An 8,681-nucleotide genomic window follows, 5' to 3' on the forward strand; every position below is an offset into this window, starting at 1 on the left:
TAGGGTTAGGGTTTGGGCATGAATTTGAGACCTTGATCATTTAATGGTGAAAGTAGGTTTTAATGGTCAATTACTGACCATTTGGCTGTGTGTATATCAAAAATGAAGTGGTTTGTGTAGTGGAAATTGAAGTTAGTGTGGCTGCCCTTGGTGACCTGCAAGACTGGGCATGAGTCCGGCAGATTTGAGCAGCAATAACTAGAATTGTAGAGGTTCAATTGGTGCAAGGCTAATTGGACATAAAACTAGACACATAATGGCACAATTTGGTGAAGAAACCATGCCCAGAAAAGCAAATCAAGTTGACCTAAAGATTGCCCTAATCTGGGTGACCTACATTCTGCCTGGGCAAAATGACCAAATAAACAGTATTTAGTCATTTGGCCATAACTCAGTGTAGAGAGGTCCAATTGACCTGAAATTTTACCAGAAACAAGCTGAGATATATACCTACAACTTTCATGAAGAAACCTAACTCAAATTATGACCATAACATATTCAAAAAGTGACTTACATTTACTGCTCAAAATACTGTAGATTTGGTTAGTCCAGAAAATCTGGAAAATTTGTAATCCGGCCAGTTGTGGTTTTTGGGCCATAACTTGAGCTACAAAACTCCAAATGGAGTAATTCAAAAAAGGAAATGTAACTAGACAAAATAAGGAACAACTTTCATGTTGACCATTTTGCTAAATTCCCACTGCAAAAATGACTAATAGAATAGTAAACAAAAAGCTTAAAATCTGAAAATTTTGAACAATTAACATTAAGCTTAGAATTGGTATTGGCGACCAATACCAACAATTTTAGAATTCAAAATGTAATATGTTGGGAGTATTAAAACCAATGTACCTATTGTCCATGTAAAAGTCAACATTTTGTTGACTAATGAATTGAATAGTAACACTAAAACTTGAATTTCAAGAATTGTGAAACTTAAGAGTGTAATATGCCCTAGTACACCTAGCAAGATTGGTTTGGATAGGTTGGCATGCCAATAGGGTTCTGTTAGTAGTACTGCATATGGCTTTATGCCATTTTGTATTTTATGGCCTTATGTGCCATTCTGTGACATAATAGCCTTAGGCTATGCTGATTGAGTTGTTATACTTGGGTTTTATCCCTGATAATTATTACAGCTTATTAGCTGTTCTGTTACGCACCGGGAGACACAATGTGACCGATGGTGTGATGGTCCGAGGTACTTAGTACCCAGTGCCAGTTTACCCATTTATCCACTCCAGTCGACTAGTATGGATTACTCGGGCAATGATAATAAATCTTACCAAAATTTAATCGAATAATACTGCAATAAATATCAGAAATTAAGTCTACCAAAGATGTAAACATACATTCTACATATTTACTTTATTTCAATTATTTTATTTTATATTATCACCACTAAGCAGAATTGCTTAGAGCGTCACTTTTGCCATGCGCAGGTACTGGAGACATAGCTGGGGAGTCCAGTAGACCTCATATAGGGTGAGCTTTCAGATCTGCACACGGAGTCCAGAGTCACCTCACATTTACAGTGCATTTAGTAGGACATTAGGCCACTTTTGGTATTTTGTATTTTGTAAACTTCTGTAATGAATATCATAAACACATGTAATTATGCTTTTGATGTAATTATCTATGAACTATGTTCAGTAATAAATGTGAGCATTTCTCTTTGAATTGAGTGTGATATGGAATGAATTGAATTTTGAGATACTGAAGTGATTTGAGAAATTGTTGAAAATATGTTGGTGGTTGATTGAGATTGAAATTTTGATTATATTGGAAGTATTTTTAACAGATTCAGAAGAACTGTTTTTCCAATTTACAGCTGGCACTCTGTCGAATTTTCTATAAAATTTGCAAAAAATTCAGATTAATCATAAATTGTAAATAAATAAGTAAAAAAAGGATAAATTGAATTGAAATATGATTTGGTGCTCCGGCAAACTGTGTCGCATATCTTGCTCGGCTACACCACATACGGGTAAGGGGTGTCACATACTAAGTTCCTCAAGGCTGCCATGTTAGGGCAGTTTCACTAGTCCCTCACAATTTACTCAAAGCCCTAATTCAAAGTGTCAAAGTCAACAATGTACGTACATTAAATTCTAATACATTAAATTCTAATACTCTTAATCACTTTAATCAACATCATTAATCACTAATTATATGCATGAATTAATAAATATCCATGCTTATCAATGCTGCCAAATTAGACAGTTTCAAACCTAAGACAAAATCCCCAATTCATGGTTACAAACCCTAATTTCAAATTTCAATCCTAACATACACATGCAATTGAATCCTAATGCATGTAATTGCCTTAATCAACATCATTAACCCCCATTTACATGTAAGAATAAATCAACTCCTTTAATTTTCCATGGCTGCCAAATTGGGGGACTCCCAATTACCCATAATTTTCTTCAAATTTTCCACCACACTAACTCAATTAACCCTCAATTTAAGAATTAAAAGAAGGGCTATAAGAAATTATGCACGAACCTTGTTCCAAGAATTTCTCAACCTTGTAAACTTCACCAAACCTTATTTTTCTTGCTGCCTATAGTCTACCCATGGTGTGAGGATCACTTTTCATGAAGGGAGTTGCAAGAAATAGGGCGCAAAAGTGGAGAAATGAAGCTTGCATGTGGGGCGTCAATGGAGGGACAATGGGAGAAGGGTTCAGCCACTTGAAGAAATAAGGAAGATGATTTTTACTTTGGATAGTTTTTGCCCTCTTTTAGCCCTCTTTATACCCCCACTAAGTTAGTTTAATAATATAATAATCTAGGTTTTTAAAAATTCTAATTAACCCCACTTAGGTTCCTTTAATTACAATACATGTAATTTCATATTTTCATGGGATTTTTATCGGGTTTTCTAAATTTAATACCACTCATTTTTAATGGACTTTTTGGTTAAAAGTCAACGTTAGGTGTCAAATGATCAAAATACCCCTCTTCGGGTTAAGTCCTACTTTTTCAGAAATACCGATCAAATTCATGATCCGATGATCCCCTTTAAATTTTATACTGCTTATTTTATTTTTATTTCCACTTTTACCAAATAATTAAATTTTCTTTGACATTTTTAAGGTCATTTATACCTCGGTAAATTTTTAATTATATCTCAAAAATTATTTTCTAGGGTTCCTTGTGGGTCTGGGACACGGCTCTTTTAACCTAATTTCATTTCATGTCTTTTATTTTTCCTAAATTTTTCTTGTATTTTCTTATCATGTATTTTATCATTTTATATCTCCTCACTATCGTTTAAATGTAGTTCCACATATTCTGACTGTCTGAACAGACATTAGCCATCGGAACAATAGAACGTATAGACTACCGACGGTGAGGGCGTTACATAAATGTTGCTCGAACCTGTTCAAATAAATTGTTAAAATGTATTACCAAAACTGCCTAGTTAAGAACCAGAATTTGCAATTGAACCAGTTATGGTTATTTATCCATATCTTGGGTTATACAAATCCAAATGACATGTTTCAAAAAGAAAAAATAAAGACAAGACATAGAAGAACAACTTCCATGAAGGAAGTGGGGCCAAGCAGTGGCCATAAATTGCTCAATTTGATATGCAAAGACGAGACAGTAAAGCTGAACCTAAAGAAAGGTTCTTGGAATAAATTACTGACTTATCCCTAATAAGTCACTGCATGCTAAATTAAATGAAATAGGTTCGTGGGACCCACTTCTCCACTACAAGGTGACATGAAATCAGTTGATATATAAAATGTAAATTATCTAAAAGGTTTGCTAAACACAGATGTCATATGAAAACACACTTGGAACCTATGTTTCCATCATATATGAAATAACAATACTATGAATATATATAGTACATGACATAAAATAATGAGAGTTATAAATACATAAGTTATATGAATATGCACTTGGGACTTATGTTCCCATTATAAATGACATGAATATCTAATTAGGACCTATGTTCCCATTATAATGACATGAAAATGATATCAAAGCAAAGTAGGGACGGCGATACATAATGCCCACAATTCCCGGGAACTCTCACATGTGAACTGTAACGAAGCGTGGCTCTCCGCCTAGGGGCTTGCAGGGACGGTGATACATATTGCCTATAAGTGCTCTAAAAGGTACCCTTATTTGCCACCAAAAACAATGAATTATGCTATCAGATGCCATTGTGCATAATTGTATTTCTAGCTTTATGCCTGCTTGCTGGCCTTGTGCCTGAAATGACAGATGCCATTGTGCATAATTGTATTTCTGGCTTTTACAGCCTGCCCGCTGGCCTTATGCTTGACAGACAGTTATATACAGGATATTATATGCCTGCTCGCTGACCTAGTGCCTGATATGACAGTTGTATATAGGATAGAATATCCCCATATATCTAGTCTTTATAGACTGTTATAGGTTACTTAGGCACAAATACACTGATATGACATGAAATACACTGATATGACATGAAAGACACTGATGTGATTTTAAAGACTCTGACATGAGTTTAAAAAGAGATTGAATGAAATAAATATACAAAAAAGATACTGCTAATTAATTCATTCCCAAAATGCAGTAAAATATGCAAGTGACCTAGAATCGCAAAAGTTTACACAGAATTATTATTTATAATTATTTAGTTGAATTTCTTTAAGATTATGCACCACTACGCAATTTGCTTAGCGTGTTAGATTTTCCATCGCATAGGTACTAGAGACCAGACACAGCAGCCGCCATAGTAGTACTCTAATTGTCACACCCTACCCCTCTGTAAGGCATAACATGATCCCGTAGTATACCTAACGAATTACCAACTCCGTCTACTGATAACCCATTAAATACACTACAAGGGATTTTAAAACTTTTCTTACTTCTTTTACAGTGGTGAGCACTATTTACAGGTGTTAAAAACCTTTTTGAACTGAGGTGAATTAACTAACACATTTAGACTATTAGTAATTTCTGTAAAAAAAATTTGGCAGAGTGCCCTCCGTAATTTGGATAAAACAGTTCTTCAAAAACCTGTAAAAAGCACTTCAATATTTTTCTCAATCTCAAACTCTAGCATAATTCAACACAAATCCACAATAATTTTTCAAAGACTGAGATACAAGAAATATAATACAATTTTTACAAGTCCAAATAACTCATAATTTATTTTACAACTTTAATGTACAATTTTAATTTACAACTGCTCAAAACCAAGAACACTATATACATACAGTGAACATACATTACAATATAAAATGTAGAATATGGTATACTCAATATACCCGATGATTTCTCGCTGAATGTACTAGCAGCCTAATCTGCTGCCCTGTCAGTCTGTCTACCTGCGACAGCAATGAAAAGCTATCGCTGAGTAAAATTTACTCAGTGGTGCACAATAACAATTTGAAATGTGATATATAAATCTTTTATTGACAATTCACAAATCAAATGATTCACAATTCCATTTCACAATTTACAAAATTCATCTAACACAAATTTGATCAAGTAATTGAATAATACCGTTTTGCAAATCAATAACACAATTCGATCAAATAACTGAATAATACCGTTTTGCAAATCAATAACACAATTCGATCAAATAACTGAATAATACAATTTTGCAAATCAATAACACAATTCGATCAAATAACTAAATAATACAATGTTGCCAATCGATAACATAATTTAGGCCATGACACAATTTTTCCACACATGCCGTGTTGTACACCACGACAAGACACACTCACCCCAATAATCGAAATCAATGAGGGAGGAAGCTAGCTGAATAATGAGTACTCATCCACACTCACCTCAGACTGGGAAGTTAATGAGGGAGGAACATACTCACACTCACCCCAGACTGATAAGTCAAAGAGGGAGGAATATATCAATAGTGTCATGCCAAATGTGAATCAAAACAATTTCAAATCATAATATTTCATACAAACTATAAATCACATTTTATCTCAAAATTTCCATTTACAAAGTTGGCAACACAATAAGTTCCAACTAATATTCCCAAAACCAAAGCAATCAAAAATTATTCATAACTCATTTTTCCAAATAAATTTGCTAGTAAAAGCAGTGACTATAAAAGTATTGTGCACGGACACAATTTAAAACTATATTGTTCAATTAAATTTTTAAGTAGAAAATGAGAAGTCAAAATTATTGTGCACAAACACAATTTAAAACAATAACATACAAATAATCATAATTTATTTCAATTGAAAAATTCAAACGAAATACTTATTGTGCACAAACACAATTAAAAAAAATAACATACAAATAATCGTAATTTATTTCAATTGAAAAATTCAAAAGAAATACTTATTGTGCACAAACACAATTTAAAACAATAACATACAAATAATCGTAATTTATTTCAATTGAAAAATTCAAAAGGAATACTTATTGTGCACAAACACAATTTAAAACAATAACATACAAATAATCATAATTTATTTCAATTGAAAAATTCAAAAGAAATACTCATTGTGCTCAAATACAATTTAAAACAATATCATACAAACAATCATAATTTATTTCAATTGAAAAATTCAAAAGAAATACTCATTGTGCACAAACACAATTTAAAACAATAACATACAAATAATCATAATTTATTTCAATTGAAAAATTCAAAAGAAATACTCATTGTGCACAAACACAATTTAAAACAATATCATACAAATAATCATAATTTATTTCAATTGAAAAATTCAAAAGAAATACTCATTGTGCACAAACACAATTTAAAACAATATCATACAAATAATCATAATTTATTTCAATTGAAAAATTCAAAAGAAATACTTATTGTGCACAAACACAATTTAAAATAATATCCTACAAATAATCATAATTTATTTCAATTGAAAAATTTAGAAGAAATAGCTATTGTGCACAAACACAATTTAAAACAATAACGTACAAATAATCATAATTTATTTCAATTGAAAAATTCAAAAGAAATAACTATTGTGCAAAAACACAATTTAAAACAATAACATACAAATAATCATAATTTATTTCAATTGAAAAATTCAAAAGAAATAACTATTGTGCACAAAAACAATTTAAAACAATAACATATAAATAATCGTAATTTATTTCAATTGAAAAATTCAAAAAAATACTTATTGTGCACAAACCTCTAATAACTGTCTCTTGGCTCTGACTCAGTGTTTCCTTCCCCTCCCTGAGTCTTTGCTAACTGAGAAACACAATTTGAAGTGTTTCAATACTCATTTAAGCTGTCTCTAACGATAATGCTTGATAATTAATTCACTGAATTTATTTATTCGCTTAGTCAACCTACTATTTCGACCCTTGGTACATTCTAGGTAATTTAGGTTTTAATGTCATTAATATGTCACATTTGATAGTCTTTTAGGGTTGGTACATGTTACCAAATTTATTTCTGTGTATACTGCATTTTCTTGCGATTTGCTGGATTCCCGGATACTAGTTTGACCTAGCCGGACGACCCAGTTCCCTCGGTTTTCGGATTTTGGTCAAAACTATAAACTTGTAGATCTATGTCTTATGGAACGCGTGGCAAAATTTCAGGTCATTCTGAGTTATGTAGGCCAATTTATGGTCATTTTACTATTGGTGGTCAAATTGCACCAAAATTGGTCATTTTAGGTCACTTTAGGTCATTTTAGGTTCGGCCAGTTTTTGGACCCAAACTTGTGCAAGCTGTTTGACTTACTTATGGTCATTTCTGGGCTTTGGTGTCTTTATAAGACTTGTAGATATGGGTCTTAACTATTCATGGTTAAAATTTCAGGTCAATTAGACCTGTTTTGAGTGAGTTATGGCCTAAACACTAACTGCTGCCCAAATGGTCAATTTTCAAGCCTCATTTGCACTTAATCCGGATTTGGTCATTTTTCAAGCTACCTTGCAAGCAGAATTTTGGCAAGCTTCCTTCATGAAAGTTGGCACATTTTGTGCCTAGTTTCACCTCCAATTGGTCTCATACCAATTGGAGCCACACACTTAAAGTTATAGGCCTAAAACACAAACTGCCTTATTGCAATTCTTGCATACATATCAAACATCACTTTTAACACTCACCAAACTTAACATTCAAACTAATTCTGGTTGTACCATGACATAAACATAATTCACAACACATTATAGGTCATTTTGGCAGCTTACAATTACATTCAATGTGCACCAACAAGTGCAGAATTTGCCCAACTAAATTTACAACAATTTAACTCCATAACCAAGCTCATTCACATGTCCAACCTTCACACCACTATACATACATTCAAACTGCCATAACAACCAACACATTTTAACATCATTATTCCATAAACCAAGCATGAATTCCAGCATTCTTCAAGGGTTAGCAAACTGCCACAATGGTACACTTACATTCCATTACTTTCCAAGCTTTAAATTTCATTTTACATTTACATATACTAAGTATACATCACCTAAACAATTTCCTACACAATATACATTTAATCAATCATTTAATTCACCATTTACAAGCACAAATAACCTGCCTTCAAGGTATTTCCATGGCTGCCAAAATTACACATTCCCATTCAACATCAAACCTCAAAAATTTCTTCATAATTCAAACACCCATAACATGCTTACAAACTTTAACAAAGCAATATTCAAAAACTCAAACTTACCTATGGATGAGACTTCTTAAATCTTCAC

This window comes from Hevea brasiliensis, chromosome 7 (genome assembly GCF_030052815.1).
Source record: "Hevea brasiliensis isolate MT/VB/25A 57/8 chromosome 7, ASM3005281v1, whole genome shotgun sequence".
In the NCBI taxonomy this organism is placed as follows: Eukaryota; Viridiplantae; Streptophyta; class Magnoliopsida; order Malpighiales; family Euphorbiaceae; genus Hevea; species Hevea brasiliensis.